The sequence below is a fragment of the Panthera leo genome, chromosome C1 (genome assembly GCF_018350215.1).
Source record: "Panthera leo isolate Ple1 chromosome C1, P.leo_Ple1_pat1.1, whole genome shotgun sequence".
NCBI classification, from domain to species: domain Eukaryota; kingdom Metazoa; phylum Chordata; class Mammalia; order Carnivora; family Felidae; genus Panthera; species Panthera leo.
This window is the reverse complement of record NC_056686.1, coordinates 122577249-122600202: the sequence shown is the minus strand read 5'-3', so window position 1 is coordinate 122600202 and position 22954 is coordinate 122577249. Positions and strand designations below refer to the sequence as shown.

Genomic DNA, 22954 nt, shown 5'->3' with positions numbered 1-22954 from the left:
TGGGGCTAACACTATTCTTGGACTACTGGAGTCTTCCTAATAACCCTACAAGATAAGAATTATAACCCCATTTCATAGGTGAGAAAATCCAGACAGAGGTTAAGTAATTTTCCCAGGGTCAGTAGCGGATTTAAAATCTGAAACGAGTTGTTTCACATTTTCTTATTCCAGAGGCTAAGCACTTCCTATAAAAACATTTTTCCTCTCAATATAGGGAATAAGGGATGTTGATGATGTCAGTTTGTAGAATAAAATTATATGGAGCCTAGGAGACATTCTAAGTTAGTGTTCATCCTTACTTTTAAAATACTTGTTCTCAATGTAAATGATATCACAAAAAATAAAGTTATAGCTAATTTCATATTTGTTGGCTTGTTGAGATTTCCAGATGTGGTTAAAAATAAAATGTGTTATTTTGCTATTTACGGTTTGAAATTCAAGTTCTTTGGGAAGTCTGAATTATTTGTGGGTTTACAAAGTCCCTGATTCTTTCTTGCTCATTTTCACTAGGTTTGAAATTGAAATGATCCAGAGCAGCAATAGCCTTGATGTATATTCTGTATTCCATCAAGAAACACAACATGTCCTTTCAAAACTTAATTGAGCAGCACAAAGCTAATTAACTGTCCGAAGACACGCCATTTAATTCACAATCCAGCATTAATTTGTTCAACACAATGAGCTTATCTTCCATATAAATGCCTTTGCCCTATGGCTTCTCAAGCAGCTGCAATATACAAGAATGACTGATAACTCTTTCGTTTAAATGTGATGGTTGTTTTTTATTCTCTCTTTCTTCATTTAGCCAAAGGGATAAATAGCATGCCAATTGTAATGGGAGGTTTTTTTTTTTGTTTGTTTGTTTTTTTTTTTTTGTGCGTGTGTGGTAACCTTAAAGAAAATAGATGTCTAGAAGATCATAGCATGTGGTCCTCAGAAAATCACCAGACTGTTAGGGGATGCAGTGTCCTGAACTACACAGACTAGGAAATTGATGCTCAAATGAATTCTGAGTGTTGTCTAAGGTCACTTAATAGGGTGTGACATATACATATTACAAAGTTCTACCCCACCCCCAGGAAAAAGCAATTGCTTTACTCTAAAATAAAGACCTAGTTTATTGTTGATCAGTTGGCAACTAAAAGATGGGCATATTGAGAAACTAAATAGTGGTCCAAAAGTGTGCATAGCCAGCATAGTGATGTCTGTAAATGCTGTGGTTTCAAATCTACCCATCTTTTAAGGCTTAGTGCAAGTCTTCCCTAGTTTCTGCATCTTCATTACTTTCACCTTCCTAATGTTTTAGCTGCTCACTGTGGAGCTAAAAAGGTTCTGGGACCCAATTTCAATGTGTGGGGGAGGGAGGGTTCCCCACACCAGCAAGCAATTCTTAGACATCAGCTGAGCATCCTGGCTGGAATTCAACTCAATTCTAACACTATTTACCCAGAGGTGGCATCAGGTCCCACAGGTTGAGGGCTTAGTCCTATAAGACCATACCTCACCTTCCTTCAGATGCCAGCTGCAAATCTGGGTTGCTACCTGTTCTTCTGAACCCACTGGCTATGCATCAGATGTTCCCCTGACCCCCTCCATGGGTTCAGTTAATTTTCTAGAGCAGCTCACAGAACTCAGGAAAACATTACTAGATGACCCGTTCATTACGAAAGGATGAAACTGAGGATCAACCAGATGGAAGAGAGGCACAGGGCAAGGCATGTTCTCAGATCCTCATGGGTTCACTGACGCTGCTGGTATCCTAACCCTATTTTTTTGGATTTTCACTACATAGAAAGTCTTCATTACATAGAAATTATTGATTACATTATTGATTTAACAGTTGATTCAACCTCTAGAGCCTCCCTTCTCCCCAGAGGGAGGTGGAGGCTGGTTTGGACTCATGTGGTTGGGTTTCCTCCCAACCATCCCCCATCCTTAGTGGTTGTCCAAAAGCACATCATTAACATAACAAAAAGTCATCCCTGTGGCTCTCCAGACTTAGAATTTTCCAAGGCTTTTAGGAGCTCTATGCTCCAAATGGGGATTAAGGCCAAATAGATGTTTCTTATTATAAGTCACAATATCACTTAATCCCTAATTTCTTTAAAAATTAATTTTTGATGTGTGCATGTGCATCTATGTGTACCAGATTTTAGAAGAAGTGTTGATTTTATAATGCCTATCATTATAACAAGCCTAGTTCAACTCATCGGAATAAGGTTTTGGCAAAGTTTTTATATATATCCAAGCACCTTAATGAGCTTAGGGTCTCAAATCCAACAATAAGCAGAGGTAATGCTTAGGGTCAACAACCAGGAGACAGATGCTCATGGATGAGCAGGAGCAGGTTTGGCAGAGAAGGGAACAGGAGCCTGCTGTGGTTTTGCCTACACAACTTTTACACTCAGGTGGGACATTTGCTTCTCTTGTTAACAATTACCTGCTGGGGCCCAATTCAGTGGAAATTTCCAAGGCCTTATTTTACTTGCCACAAGCTGTGACTTTTATGAATAAGACTCCTATAGTTACATCATTGAGTCTCTGCTCCTTAGAGAATTCAACACACCTTTACCTGCATAGGCACATAGTAATACTTTGTAGAATTGAGCAGGGAGCTGATGAAATGTATCAACGTTCTGACGGTACAGTCCGTTCAAAGTTCAATTAGTCACTGAGAGGTTTGTTTGCATCATGCCAAACAACCTAAAAGATACCTATTAGACAAGATTGAGAACTGGGTTTTGCTGTTTGAAGGCATTACCCTGGTGATGACATTGACAGTTTAATACCCTACATCTGTCCAATTAGGCAAAATTATGCTGTAGTAACCTCCTGAGTCCTAGAGGTGTTTAACTGTAAAGTGTGGTTTCTTGTTAAGCTGCATCACCACTGAAGTTCAGCTGGGTACTCTACTCCATGTCTTCTCACACCAGGACAGCCATTATACAGAATGTTTCTGATCTATGTACCAGAGAGAAAAAGAGCTCCAGAAGGTATTTCACTGGCCATCTAATGCTTAGCCTGGAGGTGATACATCCTCCTTCTTTCATTTCAGTGGCCAGGACTGTGTGGTCTCTCCCAGCACAAGGGGCCAAGAAGCACCAGGAGTTCCTGGACCCAGGTGGCAGAAAATTGGTTATATTTGACTGGCAGCAGCCATACCTACTGTACTGAGTGCAGGCTGATCTGGCCATGGACTGGTCAGGCCCTCTGTACCCCAGTCTCCTTATATTTCAGTGAGAAGTGTTCTCACTTTCACAACTTTTTAGGCTAACCTTGATACCATTGGAACCATGGCATCCAGAGAAGGAAGGGAAGCTGGAAATGTCAGAAGCATTTAAGGCCCAAACTAGGGCACTGGATCTTGGCATGGCTAGTATCCAAAAAAAGAAGTCCTTGTCAGAATATAGACAGGCCTGATTTTGGCCTTAGACCATTAGGATAGAGACCAGAGTAGACAAAATATTGCTACGCCAAATTGATCTTTTTATATCCTCTTGAAAAATCAGAGTCCATAAGAAAATGTAGGTTGAAATTGTTTTTTCAAGGTAGGCTTCAAATAGTCATCAGTATTCACAGTGATTATATTAATATTCCCAGAGTGGGGGAAATAGATTTTGAATTTAGATGTTTTTGAACCACTCAAATTTGAACACAGATGAGAAATGCTAAAATGCCGCTATGGAATTTGCCTGTAGGCTTTTTTCTTCATAAGTCACACATTTCATATCCCAGGACACCTCTTGTGGATAAAAGCCATAGTGCATCGCTTAACCTAACCAGATGTGTCACGGCCGAACTGATTGGTAGGGCACTGGTAATTTAATGACATAGCCCTGCAATGTAAAAATCTGTTTTTCTTTGTGTTGTGATCCTATAATGCTAATTGCAAGTGATTTGGGACAATTGTCAAATGCATTTGATCTGGGTAGTCATTCCTTTCATCTTGTTAAACCGAGAGCTTTTCAGCCCTTGATCTCACATCCTTCCTGACAATTGCCTTAATATTGAATTCTCTGGGTATTCCTTAGTGGACATTCTGATATAGACCTGTAAACATAGGTTATGCTACATTGAATTGAACACATGGGTCTATTGCTTTGCCAGTTCTTCCGTCGTATTTGTAAATGCTTTCAACTTCTCCAATGAGATGCTGAACTTTGTGAGCTTGTCTTCCGTTGATCTCTTATGCCTTTGAGAGCTAAAACATTCTTCAGTCCCAGCAGAGAGCAAGTCATGTTGTTAAGTGTATTTCTAGTGGCAAAGCATCAGAGGCTCTGGCTAACTTTAACAGAAAAGTAATTTACTTCAAGGATATTGGATAACTCATAGAAATGATAGCAAAGCTGGAGAAAAAGGGTTGACAATGGCAGGAACTGAGGTAGATTTGGAGATCCAGAGAGCAGAAAGAAGCTAGTTGTCTTTGCAGGGCCCCACTGCTAGAATGAATGTGATTCAAATGGTATCTTTTCTTTCTATCATGATTCAAAGCCCTGAGAGAGTTCGTTTGATTATACAAGCTCAGTCATGCTCATGCTTTGTTTGGAGGGCAGGAGGCACCTTGATTTACAGCCCCACTGTGATAGCACACAAAAAGGGAGAGGTGAAAGTCCCCAAAGGAAAGTTGGGGTACTGTTACTGCTGGGAAAAGAGAATGGTACAAAAACAATAAAATGCCCATTACAGAGGGAGATGTTTGAAGATAAAAGATTTGACTGTCTTCACAATCAGGGTAACAGGTACTTACCTGCCTTCCTTCAGCTCTGCAGACCGCACTGGGGGAAATGAGTGGGCTTTTGCCCAAACCTGGTGTTTAGCCAGATTTGATTTTCCAATTAGTGAAGATTTCGATTTGTCTGTGATTTGACTTTGCTGCCACACTTCTGATAAATTTATGTTAGTGATGGTAATATCTAGAAAGCTACAAAGCTATTTGGTTATAAATGAACACTTTTCATTAATATTTAGAGATTAAACTCATTTTTTATGAGCAGATAGAAGCAAATGATAACTTGGCCTTTACTGTGCAAAATTAATAGCAATTTATCAACGTTCAGGCAAACGTGAGGCAGGTTCTAAGTGCTAGAATTTGTTGATTAACGTTGCTTTCTCTTGTTAATTGACTTTTTAGACAACAGAGGTCTATTCCAATGACTGTTTTCTGAGGATGTGGCTGCATCAGGGTCTCCAGTGTTTCCTGGAAACCACAGCTGTGTTGGCCCGGAGATTAATGAGTAAAGAGAACTGTTTCCAGCAAAGGCCCTAGTGGGTGATTTGGGGGACGTCCTCTCTCTGACAGAGAACTTGAGATTCAAGGTTGATTGTCACAAGCATTTGGATTAGCATATGTGCTGCCATTTCCCATATATGCAACACAGTATTATTATTATTATTATTATTTTTCATATGATGTTTGGTTTGCCAGTCATGGTTTCCGTATAGTCTTATTGGTTCGTGTGTGTGTGTGTGTGTGTGTGTGTGTGTGGTGTGTGTGTTTGATCAACAGAAGTTGAATTCCCTATTTTAGGAAAGGTCCTCTGCAGGAAATAGGGCCAGTTTCATGGGCCTGGGATGTGTGCAGTCCCAAAGAACCCCATGCTCTGGAGGATCCCATACTTGATTTAATGCTCTGCTGTTGCCATCTTGACATTCTTAGTAATTTTTGAACAAGAGTCCCTGAATTTTCATTTTCCCTGGTCCACACACATCCTATAGTTGATCCTGTCAAAATAAGGCCACCAAAAATAGCTGTGCTCTTCCCCCATTTGCATTTTTTAGTTTGAATTTTTTTTGCCAGAGTCCTGCTTTTAGGCTCCCTCAGGTACAAAGAGGAGGGTTCAGAGCATCCCTCTCTCACTGCCATTGTGGGGCTCTGTAGTTTCTCCAGGTTCCTAGAATCTTTGGCCTATGTGTGACCTATGTATTCCTTCCCTTTTATTTCAGTAAGTTTTCACTGTTGTGGTTTTTGTGTTCATGGCTGTTGTTGAGGGAATAAGGTGGTTACAGGAAAAAATAAAGCTTGAAAATAAAGAAAACATAAGGAAACAAAATGAAGACAAGCTATGTATCCATACATTGAAGCAATCAAATAAAGAGATTGATGTTAAAACCCAGCCTCGGGTTCCCTAGGTTGTCAAAGGTTTATAGGGGATCAGGCCCTATTACTTTTCATCCAAGGGTAATCACTAAATGAAGCTTCTCAGAGTCTCAGCGATGGGCACAATTGTATAAGGAAAGCATGTGATTAAGGCCTTGGGCTCTTGGGGCAGAGAGACCTGCATTACATCCAGGTTCTTTCTGAGTCTTTTCCTTGTCTGGAAAATGGGCTTTTATGAAACCGTGTGACAGGGGCGCCTGGGTGGCGCAGTCGGTTAAGCGTCCGACTTCAGCCAGGTCACGATCTCGCGGTCCGTGAGTTCGAGCCCCGCGTCAGGCTCTGGGCTGATGGCTCGGAGCCTGGAGCCTGTTTCCGATTCTGTGTCTCCCTCTCTCTCTGCCCCTCCCCTGTTCATGCTCTGTCTCTCTCTGTCCCAAAAAAAAAAAAAAAGTTGAAACTGTGTGACATAATGCAGGTAGAGTGTTGAACACAGTGCTGCACATAGTAGGTTCTTTGTGAGGGGGAGCTTTATTGCTATGCTGGTCCTTTCCCTCCTTTCTTCTTTTCCTCTAAAGACTCAGATCATCACCCCTTAGCTGGAGATGTTACATTCTGCTCCTCGGACAGTCCCTGCAGCTCCAGGAGAGGGAAAAGCAACTGCTTTTACTGTCATTTGTTGCCTTGCTCCTCTCTTGGCTTTCCTTGACCTCAGTGTCCATCCCTTGGTCTCAAGAATCTTGTGACATGTGGTGTAAAGTCCTCTGGTGTCCCAGTCAGGATTCTGACAAGATTAAACAGGAATGGAGGAGAGTTTAAGGACTGTCTTGTAGACGTGCAGACAGCTCTCAGAGGTACCAGCAAGGGGTAGTGAAGAAACATTGAGCTAGCACAGTGGGGAGCTGACTAGCCCCAGGCCTGAAGGGGAGCGAGGCACAGGGTAGGAGCAGGTACCAGATGGCAGCTTCCTGCAGGTGCTATCGCCCAGAGCCTAGCCGTCCTCGGGTGAACACCTGGAACCCACCTTCCTGCCTCCCAACTTCCTGCCAGTGCCTCCAGACAGGAAGCTGGAAGGCAAGACAGGCCATTGGGTCAGTCCATCAAAAGTTAGCCTCCAGGGCAATGGACAGTGAGGGATGGAGGCTGGACCTGCAGGGGGGATGGGGGAGGGGGTGTCCCACATGTGGGAACAGCTCCTCTCTCCCTGGCCACGACCCTTTCTTTAACCCAAACTCACATACGTTTTTGTTGTTTGCTTGTTTGAAATCTATTTGACACATAACAGAATGTAAGTTTAAGGTGTACAACATGTTGATTTGGTACATTTAAATATTGTAATATGATCGCCATGGTCACATTAGTTAACACCTCAATCAAATCACATAATTGGCATTTCTTTTTTGTGGTGGGAATAATTAAGATCCAGTCTCTTAGTGAGGTTGGTAGTGATAATACATCATTTCTGTCTCTATTCACTGTATTGTGCATTGGAAGTCCAGGATATACATTTTCTTAAAATGTAATTTGGGAGCAGGAAATTAAGTAGCAGAATTTTATTTGTAATTGCATTTAAGTCTGCATTTTTTATTTATATCATTTTTTACTGTAGGCCAGAAGTTAATTCTTTATTATGATACTGTGTGTGTGTGTGTGTGTGTGTGTGTGTGTGTGGCCAATTTTCAGGTTACTTGTGTTAAGAAAAATGGGAACAAGAGGAAACCAAGCCATCATCACACTTTCTCACAAGGTGCATTTTTTTCTACACACACATCTCTATTGAGTTTATCTAAGTGCTTCCCGTTTTATGGGGATACCATTCTTGTTCTGGGGGACTTTACAGCTCAAAAAGACACTCCCTCCCCTACATCCCCATGTGCAGGCTTATAATACCTGTGGAATCACAGATATCCGTTCAGACCTCTCTGGGGGCTGCTGGCCTGTGGGCCTCCCTCTCTGATGAGACTCCCCAGGTCTCTCCTGAAGGCTCCCTGGGTCTCAGCCCTGAAAGGCTGATGTCTGTCTCTGACCGGTGTCTAGAAGTTCAATTAAGATGAAGCCTTTCAGCAGGTCAGTGGTTAAGCTGATTCTCTTCTTTACTGAAGCTCCACTTCAAAACCTGTGCTTTCAGGCAGGTGTCTGAGATTAGTCTCCACCCAGGTCAGGTTGTTAGGGCTCCTTCATTACTTACTGGCTGTTTGACCTTTATCTTTGCCTAAATATCACTTCCTCAGAGGGATCTTCCTTAATCCTCCAACCTAGGATAAAGCCTTTATTCCTGTTACCACACCCCCATATTTCCCTGTACTTTCTGTACTTGTAGTTACACTTTCTGTGTTTGACTTTTCTTATATTCGAAGTCCATGAGGGCACTGTCTGTATCTGTTTGTTCACCGCTGGCTCATGGCTGCCTTGGAGAACCCCTGTGATTTAACAAATCATTGTGTTTGCCTGACCTTGTCTTGTGGATTCTATTTGAATCCTATCAGCTGCTTCCACTGGCCACAAGCAGAATCTTTGTTTTTACCTGTATCGAAGTTGTTTCCCCAGCAAAGACCTCCCTGCTCAGTTCCCGTTTCTTATTTGTGGGTCTCTGCTCCTTCAGCTCATATACAGAGCAGACATGCTTGACAAACTCACCAACCCCATGACCCTCAGAACTTGGCTGGCCAAGGTTATGACTTCGTCACATGCTCTGGGTTTGGATGACTAGTCCTCAGGTCTCACTGCATTCCCTTGCTGGGTTGGGAGCCAAGGAGGCCCAGCAGTCCAGAACTATCTTAGCCACAGCAGATGGCTTCTCTCAGAGGTAAGCAGAGGTTTTGCTTTATATGTTTGCTAGGTGGGGAAGAAAAGTAATTTCTGCCATGCCAGAGACAGTGACAAAATGATGAGCTAGTGTGCTGCCTCTTGCTCTCTTTTTGCCTGCTTTCCTGAATCTCACAGCTGCTCCAAGCTTGACATGCTCATTGGCATTCAGTTTCTCAGTATAGCATTTTATTGGAGCAGCCTCTCATCCAATAAATAGATATCTTGGATTATTTGTGATAGACTTAACATTTTTTTTTAATGTTTATTTTTTGAGAGACAGAGACAGAGCATGAGTGGGGGAGGGGCAGAAAGAGAGGGAGACACAGAATCTGAAGCAGGCTCCAGGCTCCCAGTTGTCAGCACAGAGGCTGATGTGGGGCTTGAACTCAGGAGCCATGAGATCATGACCTGAGCTGAAGTCAGATGCTCAACTGACTGAGCCACCCAGGCACCCCTATTTGTGATAGAATTTTAATGGGCTTTTCAGATTGCCTCAACAGGGATGAAAAAAGCTGAAAATTAACTTATAAAGAATAACTGGGAAGCTAAATTTTGGGGGAGTGCTGTCCCAAAAGGATGCCCTGGCATATGGTTCCATTGTACCACTCAGCACATAGTGTTTTCATTCATGTACGTGTTTACCTTCTCTGTAAGATTGTGAGCTCCTTGAAGGCAGGGACCATCACTTATTCATCCTTGTATTTCTAGTATTGAGAGTGGTTCTTGGTATACAGCAAGTGTTCAGTAAATGCATGCCAATTTGACTCAGATTGAACCCCCCCTCCCCATCAGATATACTCATGGATAAAATGCTGTTAAAAACCAAATGTTCTCTAAAAACATTTGCTTATCTCAGTAGGCTATATCACCATTCCTGTGTTGGATGTAGAAGACAATAAAGAAGCAGTAAATCTAACCTTTTATAGTTATAGATACCTTCGAAATGGAATAAGAGGAGATTCACACTGGGAAGCTCAGTTTTCTTTGGAGGCAAGATAAATAAGATTCTTTCTTTATGGTCTCAAACCTCCTACTTCTCTGTATGATCTCCCTATTTAAGACAGTATTGGATAAATGGCCTTACATTGTTATTTCAGATGGAATCATGTGTTTCTTGTACTTAGAGTTCTACCACTTCCTCTCTGCCAACCCATGTCTAGGGTCAAGACTTAGCTCAAAATCTCAGTACTCCCAGGAAATCTTTTCTGGTTCATATCAATTTGTTTCATTTATTTATTTTTCCTCCCAGGCCCCCAAGATTTAAGTACTGTGTTTATTCATTATCATTAAAAATAGTCCAGGGGCGCCTGGGTGGCTCAGTCAATTGAGCATACAACTTCGGCTCAGGTTATGATCTCACAGTTTATGGGTTCAAGCCCCATGTTGGGCTCTGTGCTGACAGCTCAGATCCCCAAGTCTGCTTTGGATTTTGTGTCTCCCTCTCTCTCTGCACCGCCCCCCCTCAAAATAAATAAATATTAAACAAATTTTTAAAAATAGCCCATGTGCATAAACACTTTCTATATTTAGTCTTGTATTTAGATATTGTATTTAGGTGCTTCTTTGTAAGATTAGTTGCGTTTTTAATGTGTAAATATTTAATTGGTAGTACTAGTAATGTTGGTATTGTGCTGTTCTCAAGCTGCTAAAACCTTCTCTATTTCTTGGCTCCTATTTCTTCAAGGGAGCTTTTCTGTCCATCTGTTTACCCACTCATCTATGTATCCACCCACCCATCCATCCATCCATCCATCCTTTCACCCATCCACGATCCAACAAATATACATCAGAAAGCTACTCTGTGCTACACACTGTGCTGGATGCTAGGGATATACCTACCTGTAAATAAAATGGGCAAAATTTTCCCATTTGGAATGTTGGGGAGAAGTTTTACAGAAGTTGAGCCCGGATGTTGATTTCCTGATCTCTTTCATGACCCAGGGAAGTTTGAAGTCCCTAACTCAGCACCGACCTTTAATTTGTATTTATATGAGCACCTTTGGGAAGGTCCTCCTTTCTGTAGAAGGCATCCCCATTTGTGCCCCATGCCGCACCCTCTCCCTGTGAGCTGAGTTTGCCTAGGACTTGATGAAGAAAGTTCCTAGAATAGGTGTGGTGGATAGGATGAAGAAACATCTCTGGTTATAGAGCAGGAGAAGCTTTTCCTTCAGTATTCCCAGATGGTGCTTAATATTGGTTCCCTAGGGCAGCAGTTTACAAATGTTTCAACTGAAGGAAATATTTACACTTTTAAAATTATTAGGGAAACTGAAGAGTTTTTGTTTTATGTAGGCTGTATGAAATTTACTGTTAGAAACCCAAACAGAAATTTAACATATTTATTAATTCATTAAAATAATAAATTAAGTGTGACATTAAAAAACATTTTTAAAAATTAAAAATAACATTTTATAAAACAAAAAAATTGTAGTGTAAGGAATGGATATAAAACTATTTTCCTTTTATGGAAATCTTTAATATCTGGCTTTATACAAGGCTCTTATTTGTGTCTGCATTCAGTCTGTGGAAGTATGTTTGAATCATATGCAGAAAATCTGGCCTCACACAGATATGTAGCTGGAAAAGAAGGAGTATTTTCATAACCTTTTCAGATTGTTGTGGATGTTCTTTGATATTACACCAAAATTCAACCAAAGGTAATTTGTCAAAGATTAGTTGCAATGTGGTATCTGAAACTCTATCAATCTGTAAATGTTGGGACACTGTCAAGCTCATGGTGATGGATACAAGTTTTCCAAAATTCTAATTTTTATTTGAAAAATCAAATTTAACTGTCAGCACCAAATACATTAATTATTTTGCTGGAAGTGTCAGGCTCACTTCATTCAGTTTTGAGAAAAGATCTGTTGGATACCCAGGTCTGAGTAATCATAGTTTGACAGTTCTTTTTCTCCATGAAAAAAGTGGCCGGTTCACTTATAACTTGAACAATCACACATGTTTTTTTGTTTTTGCTTTTTGCCTGGAGACAACTGTATTATGTTGGTATATAACAGAAGCACATTATACTTATTTCCCCTCTTATTACATAAAATATTAAATAGATGTGCCTTCAGAGTTGTGACTTAATAAAATAAATAATGTTTACCTCATTATCATGGACAAGTGAAGCTGGTGGTTTTGTTTTAATGTGTGTGAATGTGGGAAAGTTTATAAAACTATTAGTTTAGTGCCCTTGCCCTGGTCTGGGCTAAAGCATTGGTAGTTCCATTCACCCTTGCTTTGGGACCCTCAGAGCAAATACTGACACAGCGGAAAGGTAAATAATGTTTCAGTGTGATTATGAAAATAGTTTTGGCCTTGAAAGCCTTGAAAGTGTCTCATTGGTTTCTTAGGGTCTACAGGATTACAGTGGACTACACTTTGAGAACAACTGTTCTAGGAAAGCAATTTCATCACTGTTAATGGGGGTAGAAAGAGTTTTATTGGGTTTAGACAACTAACCACTTTGTGCAATAAATCTTCATGGGAAAAATAATATTCTGAATTCTCAACATCTGACTTACTAAGAAACTTTGAGAGCTCACTCAATTTATAAGTTAGGGATGGACTGTATGTTAATAGTTTGCATAATGCACCTGTCTCCTAATTTACAAGATACTTAGGTTTTTGAAAGGAAGCAGGTAATGAAAGAATACTTAAATAAAATTAATTTTCTCATAAAAAGGGAAAAGAAAGAGGCAAATTTCAGTGAGTTAGATAAAAATCAAGTCAGGTACTTTGCTGCAATGCACTAATATTCTTGGTAAACATTTCTAGACAAAGTGAATATGGTAAAAAAAAATACATCTATTTAGGAAATAATAAAATTACTGAAAATATTCCATCAAATTCCCCAAGACATTTACCTACAGGCATTGTAAATTCTATTCTCCATCTTCTTCATTTACAGGAATTGTTGTAAAACAAGTTTTTCTCATACTCATTGACGGCCTAGATTTAGCATATTCTTCAGTCTTGACTGTGTTATCTCATAATGCTTTCCCACCCACCATGTTTAATGAACATCTACTAGCTATATGCCACTTTTCATATGGAATTTCATATGCAATGATAATGCCCACACAGGTAGCATTTATTGTGTAATTGGCACCTGGACTATTCTTTTATGAGTCAACCAGTAACTCTGCAGGTTTTCAGATGATGCTTGCCCACATGCAAAGCAGAGGTAACAAAAAAAGTAGAAACTTACTGCACATTTTTATTTTCTTTGGTTTTGTTTTTCTTGGAGGTAAGGAACACATTTGATAAAAGTTTCATAAAAACACATCTCATAGGTTGTATCTTCTCTATAGAACTTGAAAAAAATAGCACTGAATATTTTATCACTATTAATAAGAAAACACATGTCCAAATTGTATTTCAGCCACTGACATATATATTTATATGCCAAATTGCTTTATATCTTATAGTTTTTTCCATTTTTAATAATTTCATCCACATAAACATAACATACCTTCTCAGTAATTGATTATTTTAAGAATAATAATCTAATCCATAATAATCAAGTTTGATATTTTTAGGACTGAGTTTATTTACAATATATGCATACATGTAAAATGTATATTTTGTAAGAGCACATACAAGACTTCTACACTAACATGTGAGAAAGGTTACTCATGTAGACATGGGAAGAAATAAACACATAAACAAAACAAGGAAGAAGTCTTCCATAAACTACTGATAATATGACATGAACAGAGGAGTATGGTTAGCTCAACCCTTGACATCTGAAATAAAACAAATTTAATATGTTAAATAATTAGATATATTTGTAAAGATACAGAATTTCAGCCATCTGTAACTAGTCCCATATTGACTGATTGCTTTCACAAATGGAAACATGAAGAAACTACTGAGAATCCTACTGCTTTTCCTTTTCTGCCCCCACCCACATTGTTTTAAAAATTTTTTGCTGTATATATTTTTAAATACTTGCAAAAGAAAAGTATAATGAACCCTTATGAGCTCATCACACTGAGATTCAATCTAGTCAAAGTTATATGACACTTGTTTTACTTTTCATTTCTCTGTATCATCCTGTAATTCTTATCTTAACATTTAACCCCTAATTCCTTCAGTATGTATCTCTAAGAATATTTGCCTTTCTCAATGTTTATGGTTAATACCCCTTGGCTATAAATGGTGAGTGCCTTTCACTGACTCTTCACCTAGGATCTTCTTTTAATGTTAATTGATGTTTTCCAGGAATGCTTGTACTTAAAAGGCAAAATACATACTCATAGTTTGAAAAACAAGCATGTTCAATATTGTCTCAAGGTATCTGAGTAGGACAGCACATATGGCCCTAGGTAGATGGATGTGAGAAAGGGGATTGGCCTGCTTCATGCTCTAAAGAGGGACATGTTGTATGAATTGTCTCTTGCACTCTGGATGCCTGACCCTTCCTTCCTTTTTTCTTTATTAAAAGATTTTAAAATGTATTTTTGGCAAGTAAAAATTATATGTATTCAAGATATACAACATGATATTTTGATACATATGTACCTGTGAAGTGATTGCCCCAATTAAACTTATTAATGTATCATCACCTCCTATAGGTAGCATTTTGTGTGTGTGTGTGTGTGGTTGAGAATCCTTGAGATTTACTCTCTTAGCAAATTTCAAGTATACATTATTATTAACTGTAATAATCATGCTATATATTAGGTCTCCAGAACTTATTCATCTTATAACTAAAAGTTTTTCCCTTTGGTCAATATCTCTCCTTTTCTCCCATCGTCAAGTCTTTGGGTAACCACCATTCTATTGTCTGTTACTGAGAGTTTAACATTTTTTTTTTTTTTTTTAAGATTGCACACATAAATGACATCATCCTGTGATATTTACTTTTCTGTATCTAGCTTATTTCACTTAACAGAATACCCTCCAGGTTTATCTATGTTGTCACAAATGGCAAGATTTCCTTCTTTTTAAAGACTGAATAAACCCATCGTGTGTGTGTGTGTGTGTATACACATACATACATATTTTACGTTGTTTCTACACCTTGACTACTGTGAATAATGATGCAGTCAACATGAGAGTGCAGATATTTCTTTGATATAGTGATTTTATCCTTTGTATATATACTCAGAGTGGAAGTGGGATGGTTAGATCATGTGGTAGTTCTATTTTAATTTTTTGAGAAATTTCCATACTGTTTTCCTTAATGGCTGTACCAATTTACATTCCTACGAATAGTGCACAAGGGTCCTGTTTCTCCATACCCTTGTCAACACTTATCTTTTGACTCTTTGGTAATAGCCATCCTAATAGCTGTGGGGTGATATCTCATTGCAGTTTTGCTTTTCCCTGATGATTAGTGATGTTGAGCATCTTTTTATATATCTTATTTGGAAAAGTTTCTATGCAGTTCCTTTGCCAATATTTAATTGGGTTATTTTAAAAATTTTTTTAATTTTTTAATTTTTTTTTTGCTTTTGAGTTATATTTTTGCTTCTTGAATTGTATTTTGTTTGCTTTTGGTGTCATAGGCAAAGAAACCATTGCCAAACCAGTGTCAAAGAGCTTTTCTCATAGGTTTTATTCTAGAACTTTTACGGTTTCAGGTCTTATGTTGAAGTCTTGAATCCATTTTGAATTGATTTTGGGTATGTGTAAGATAAGAATCCAATTTCATTCCTTTGCATGTGGGTATCTAATTTTTCCATCACCGTTTATTGAAGATAATATTTTTTCCTCACTGTATATTCCGTCTCTTTTGTCATAAATTAATTGACCATATGTGTGTGAATTTATATCTGGGCTCTATTTGGTTTCATTGGTCTATGGGTCTGTTATGTCAATACTATACTGCTTTGATTACTATAGTTTTGTAATATAGTTTTAAATCTGGAAGTATGATGATCCCAGCTTTGCTCTTCAGGCTCAATATTATTTTAGCTTGTTGGGGTCTTTTGTGGTTTCATATGCATTTTGGGATTGTTTTTTATATATCTGGAAAAATGCCATTGGAATTTTGGTAGGGATTACATTGATTCTATAGATCACTTTGGGAAGAATGGACATTTTAACAATATTCTTTCTATCTATAAATATGGGATATCTTTACATTTATTTTTATCTTCTTCAGTGTGCATTGTTGGGGGGTGGTGGGGACTGGCAGCCAGGGCCTGGTCTGACATTATGCAAACATGTAGCCAGAGAGGCTGGGGCTGGTTGCTGGGAGAGGTGATTGTCCTGTATCCTGGGGGCTGGGGTGACTCCATCAGGGATAAGGATATGGGATTGGGGAGGAACTCAGACAGGTGGAGCCTGCAAACTTGAAAGTCTATAGAGGGTTCAGCAGAGAAACCTTTAGGACCCCCAAGACAGCTCTGCTGGCTGCTAGTTTCTTCAGTGGTGAAGGCTGGGGGTCCTCCAGAAAGCCGACCATTGAGAACACACTAGCTCTCACTATGTGGCTGATATTGGTAGTCCTTGCCCTTCTTCCTCGTTCCTGGCTGTCTCCAGATGCCTCAGCTATGTCGGTCTCTGTGTGGTGTGAAACAGAAGCATGTCCTTTGTACAGTGCCACAAAAGGCTAGAGAAGTTGGTCACTCACAGTGCTCTCCTTTTTCTGCTCTCTGGGGCCCTGAGCAGTGCTAGTCTGAAGAATGAGATAATGCAGGCAAAACGAAACTCTTCTTTCTTCCCTTTTTGTGCAGTTATTATCAGGTGCTTTATTCCATTGTGGTAGACTCTGGAGATGTTCCAGAGCTATTTTTGTTCATGGATAGCTATCTAATTTTTCTTTGTGGGGACAGAAAGTGGTGTGTCCTACTCCTTCATCTTGGTGATGTCAACCTTTATTCTTTTTTTTTTTTTTTTGAAGTTTTTGTTTAAATTCCAGTTAGTTAATATACAATGTAATATTAGTTTCAGGTGTATAATATAGTGATTCAACACTTCCATACAACACCCTGTGCTCATTACAACAAGTACACTCCTTTATCCCCATCACCTATTTCTTCCATGCCCCACCCAACCTCCTCTCTGGTAACCACCAGTTTGTTCTCTATAGTTAAGAGTCTGTTTCTTGGTTTTCTTCTCTCTGTTTTTTCCCTTTGCTCATTTGTTTTGTTTTTTAAATTCCACATATAAGTGTAATCATAGCATATCAAAACTCCAGTGAGATATGCCCCCCCACCTGTCAGAATGGCTAAAACCAACAACACAAGAAACAACAGGCGTTGGCGAGGATGAGGAGAAAGGGGAGCCCGGTTGCACTGCTGGTGGGAATGCAAACTGGTGCAGACACTCTGGAAAACAGTATGGAGGTTCCTCACAAAAGTTAAAAATAGAACCCTATGATCTAGCAATTGAACCGTCACTCCTTATTCTTTAAATTAAATTAAAACCAGCCAGAATTCAGCAGATCAGATTAGTTAATGAGGTTTCCAGTTTGGGATGCCATCTTTCCCTTGATTTTCTTTTAGAACTCTGGGATGGGCTGGCTAACACTGATCCAAGTAGTATGTCCACTTGCCTCTCACCCCTCTAAATTGAAGCCCACCACTTTCTGCTGCCCCATGTGTGTGGGTGAGGGCCTCAGCAGAGTCAGCCTACTGCTGTGCCTGCTCCAGGGAGCAGCTGTGGAGAAAGGGTGATCTCATTCCAGGGTGCCAGCTGTGATGAGTGGTACTCTTGTTTTACAGGCACTGTCATTCCCAAGGCAAAGGCATGGGACTAGGGACTCTTATACTATCATGTATTTGCGCTGTTCTGAATACAACTCACTACACAGACCCTGTCCCTTGAATCCATTCTGGACTTCCCTCTACCTAAAAGTAATTTTATTCCTGGAGCCTTGTTGGTCTTACTAGTCACTAAAGTTTGGTTGGAGAGTTTGACTGAAACTATTTCAGGTTGCTTTAACTCCTTGTCTTGGGATGCTGGGGTTGACGTGTCAACTATTTTCCTTCCAAATGCTGTGTGTTTTATACTGAAATTAATTGCTCTTTTATAGTGAACATCTTTGAATAGTAACGACTGAGGGGGTTAATAGCCTGAGTAGGTCACATGATATTTGTTATACCCTTATCCTAGGATGCTGGCTGATTACACTTCTTCCTTTGCTATAGGTGCTTCTTTGCAGAGCAAAGAAGTTGAGTTTCTTTACATTAAAATGGACGTGAGAACACATATAAACACAAATGAATAAAATAATCCAGTACATTTTTAGAACACTTAATTAAAAATACACTAAGTGGTAGATGTATTTCTTTTCAATAACTTTACACACATAAGTATGTGTTGCCTTGGCAGTGAACTCTTTGAGATTGATTGGGGTGGTCTTCTATTTCTTTTGAATCCCCCAGGACAGCTCATGGTTAAACCCTAATAAACCATGGTGACTGGCTGCTTCTAGTGGTGAGTTTGTCACCTCTGAAAGCCAAAGTAACTCTTTGGGGACTCAGATACAATTTTGTTACTTACAACAAAGAGCTCACTGCAGAGTTCTGAAAGAGTAACTGCTTAATCTCTATGCAAGGGGTTGCTAAGCAACCTAGGAAGCTGGGTGTTGAAGGTTCAGATGCTGCAGACCTTTTTTCCCTGTGCTGCTGCTTCACAGCCTGCATAGTTTCTGCTATCTTCTCCTAATTCCACATCTTAGGGCCCTGCTTCAGGATGCAGACTGACATCTCCACTCCATGGCTCAAGTGGACAGATCCGTCTAGCTACGTGTCTTTAAAGTTGATACATACCATCTAAATGTATTACCAATTTCTGGTTTCTATTTTTCTAACTTTCCAATGGAGATAGAGAGTATGATCCATGTTTTCTCAGGTTTCCCCAAACTAGGGGCACATTAAGATCATGAGAACAAAACCAACAGCATTTCTCTGCTTCTGCCTTCACTAGACTTACTGCAAATATACTCCTCAAATCTTACAGCTAGTTCAGGAAGTCCACAGAGGGCATTGTCTATGTGTTTGGAGCAGTGTGTTTTATGACCTTTTATTTTCTTCCATTTTCTCCTTTTTTACTCTAGGTGTTGGACTTGCAGGTTTATGACTTGCAGATGGGTCCCCTGAGGACGCTTCTGTCCTTGGCGGGGTTGATGGCCTTTGCTGTGAGGCCTGTTGTGTTCCTGGAAAGTTGTCCTGCACCCCAGTATGTATACCAAGTTTTGAAATGAGAATGCTTTGTGTTCCTTGTGAACCTATTGAATTTACACAGTTTTGTTTCAAATTTGTGGTGCATTCACATTGTTATTTAGCTCTGGAATAGTATCACATTTACCGAAGTAGAGTTTAATAACCATACCATAATACGAAAGGAACTTCATTTTTCACTTTTATCTATGAAGAACATTAATCCCCTGCAGCATTTCTGGTACTCACTCTTCAGTTCTCCTGCACTCCACACCGCCCGAGGCTTCTCCTTCACCACTTATTGCTATTACTAGACCCATCTGCCTTTACTTTCTTTGTCCCTTTTCTTCTTTTTTAATACTCCTTGTTTTGTGTCTCATAAGACTTGGGACTTGTCTTTATTCTCCCCCCAGATCCAGCTTATATGTATCCATTCTTAAATCCTATAAGATAAGATAATCTTTTCTTCTGAGGGCAAAGGGTGGGTCAAGGGAGTTGGTCTGGCAATTATAGAATTCTCTTGGGTGGTGTGGGAAGGAAGAGAATGTTTGTGGCCAGGTTTGCATGAATTATGTGCTGGCCTGCTGCATGGTGATTGCTGCAGTGGTAGAGCAATGTGTAAGAGAGGTTATGAGCAAGAGCCCCGGAGTCAAAACTTGACCTTCAAACTGTCTCTACCACATATACTTATCAAGACCCTAGGCAGGTTAACTAACATCTTTGAGTTTCCTTTTCTGTAAAATGGACTCTGGTGAGCTTGAATAAGATAATTATGTAAAGTGCTCAAAAATTGTTACCTGTTACATTATTGGTTACTACCTTCTTTTTTCACATTCTGAAAGCTCTGGTCCAGTGGTGGGAACCAGCAGGAATTGATGTGGAGCCAGAGGGCAGTCTGAAGAGTATAGACCCTCCTGTATTTGAACTCTCCCTTTGACCTTCCCTTTGACCACACCTGGGCTTCTGTGTGTCCTGTGTTTCTTTTCCTCAGGATGAGCTGCCTCCAGAATACTGTAGCAGAGATGCTCCTGGGAGCAGGCACTTCAGATTCCCTGCCAGCGCTGGAGATGTAGGGAATATACATATCTTTGTCATTCTGAAATTTCTTGCTGCAAGTGGGAAAAAAAGGGCAGGGGTCCTGAATCTGAGATTCTTGTTCTGGGTCCACACTGATTAAATTGGCAAAAATCACTTTTCTTTGGGTCTCAGTTTCCCAGCCTATAAAATGAGTATATAGGAATAGAATATTTATAAGATCTATCTTTAAAACAATTATACTTTTACGTATGGGAGCCACTGGATGTTGATTCCACCTTCTGTCTTACACATGGACTGTTGTTGTAGTGCGGTTGGTGAGCAGACCCTGGGGCTGGATATTAGTCAGTATGCAGACTTGCTCTTTCCTCTGAACTTCCCCTAATCCTCAGCACATCATCAGAAGAATTACGCTATGCATACATTTATGAACTATGAATCATGAACTTAGCCAAGATAACTGAAGACAACTCAGGAAATTTTTATTAAGAGAGGAATAAAAAGTAATTTGGTACAAAGCACTTTTTCTCCTGCTCCAATATTTTTCAACCTCTGTCAGTTCCACTGGGCACATAATGCACACGGAGTCCAGCCTGCAGCCCAGTGGCCTCACTCCCTTTGCTTTGTCATGGCTACTGAAAACTGGCCACTGGCGGTTCCTCATTGTGCCTCTGATTGTTACTGTGCCAGGAGTGAATAATGTACAAGTAGAATGTTTTTTTCTCCTCCAAATGGTCACAAATGGCCTGTCACAGTGTAATAATGTATGTGAGTTTTCCCATAATGGTCAGAAAAGGTAGTTTGACTTTTGCAATCAATATTTTGTTAGCTTGTAGCATTCTACCCTATTAGAGCCTTTTCTCCAGGGGATATCCTTGTCCTCTCAAAATGGATTCTCCAATTCTCCTTACCTACCCAAAGCCCCTCTGTAGCCTTCTCAGACAACTCCAGCCTACTTAGGCTACACCAAACTTCTATTACTCTTAATATTATATGATTTTACACTGTAATTTATTCTTTCATTTGTGAGCCACTTTTTCCTTAGACTGTCAATTCTTTGAGTAGGAACACATCTTCTACCTCCTTGTAATGGGTAGATGGTTGGCAGTCAATAAATACCTTCTAGGTTATCAATAAACATTTGCATCCATAGTTATGGGTGGATGGATAGAACACCAAGAAGGTATATTTTTTAGTTTTTTTATGTAACCAGAAATCTCAAAAATCTCAGTGGCTTTCAGTAGTAAGCATTTATTTCTTTCTCATAAGTCTATAGTAGCCTGTGATTTGGCTGATTTAGGCTGGGCTTAGCCAGGCCAGGCTGGATTCCAAGGCTCCTGTCTGTGTTCTGTTCTCTGCATGTCTTAATTCTGGGGCCCTGTCTGAAGTGGCAGAGACTTTTCATCAACTAACATTTCTGGGTTATGTTCTCTACCCATAGATACTCAAAGCAAGTCACATGGCTCAGCTGATATCAGTGAGTTAGGGAAGTTTCTCCATCCACTGTGAGAAGAGGCACTGCAGAATTCCCTCTTTGGAAGTCAAGAACTGGGAACAAAAATGAAGCCATCATAGGATGGCTAGGTCATTGTCCTTTGATCTGGAAAAGATGCTGAAGATTATCCACTGTAGGCCCCTGCCTTCTAGTGTATAAACCTGCACTCCAAGTTGGTTCAAGGGCCAGCAGCATAAACATTACCTGAGAGCTTGTTAGAAGTGCAGAATCTCAGGTCTCACCTCAGACTTGCTAAATCATAATCTTCATTTTAAGAAAATCTTTAAGTGATTCATATACACATTGAAATTTGAAATGGTCTCAAATATCATTTTTAGAATATTTTCCTTGAAAGACTACTAGGTGTTAAATCAAGGGAAACTATTTCCAAGGTTAAATAAATTTCGGGTATTTCAAAATTTCTCAAAACTTTTGACCTTCTGAGATGGAAGGTTTTATTATTTCTTAGGGCTGCCATAACAAATAACCATAAACTGGGTGGCTAGAAACAACACAGATATATTGTCTCACAATTCGAGAGGCCAGAAGTCCAAAATCAAGGGGTTGTCATGGTTGGTTCCTTCTGGAGGCTCTGAGGGAGAATCTATTCCATGTTCCTCTCTGAGCTTCTGGTGCTTTCTGGCAGTTTTTGGTGTTCCTTGGCTTATAGCTATATGACTCAAATCTTTGTTTCTGTTGTTACATGGGCTTCTTCCCTGTATTTGTTTCTGTGTATCCTCTCCACTTCTTATAAGAACACCAGTCATTGAATTTAGAGCACACCCTATCTAGTGTGACTTATCTTAACTTAGTACTTACATCTGCTAAGACCATATTTCCAAATAAGATGAGATTCTGAGATTCTGAGTAGAAATGAGTATTGGGGGGACACTATTCAATTCATTGTAGAAGTAGAAGGATATGTATGGAATGAAGCATTCCCTTAACACAATTGGTCAGGGAACCCTTTCTTCAAAGAGGAGACTTAGATGAGAAGCTAAACCATCCTAGATATATGGTTGTTGATTTTCCCCTGAGAGTTTTTTAAGAATGGAACTCCATAGGGTCCTCTTGTAGTCCATTCCAAAGTGATCCCAAGTCTCATCTGTAATTATTTATCAGAAATAAGAAACTTGGAGCCTACGGCTAAATGTGGCCTTTAGATAAATTTTGTCTGGCTATCTCATAAGATTCCATTGAGAAAGTTCCATCTTTAGAAGGGAATTTGATATGATCATGAATTTGGGAGGACTGATATTTAAAAAATGCTAAAATATGCTGGTTTCTTTGAATGAAAATCTATTAGAATTTTTCCATCAATTCATACATGAGACTATAATGATATCTAATATGAACTAAAATGACAGTATTAGGGAATGGCAAATTTGAATATCTAGCCTC

The 22954-nt window shown here is 39.6% G+C and overlaps 1 long non-coding RNA gene across 2 annotated transcripts in view; it reads left to right on the top strand.

The window, feature by feature from the left end:
* Window positions 1-22954, top strand: part of LOC122225819 — a 166118-nt gene that overhangs the window by 138695 nt on the left and 4469 nt on the right. The window contains exon 9 of one of the 2 annotated variants that reach the window (XR_006205378.1): window positions 18921-19042. This is a non-coding gene — a long non-coding RNA (uncharacterized LOC122225819). Of the gene's footprint in view, window positions 1-18920; window positions 21249-22954 lie in introns of those variants that run through there. The other variant, XR_006205377.1, reaches the window with a different exon arrangement.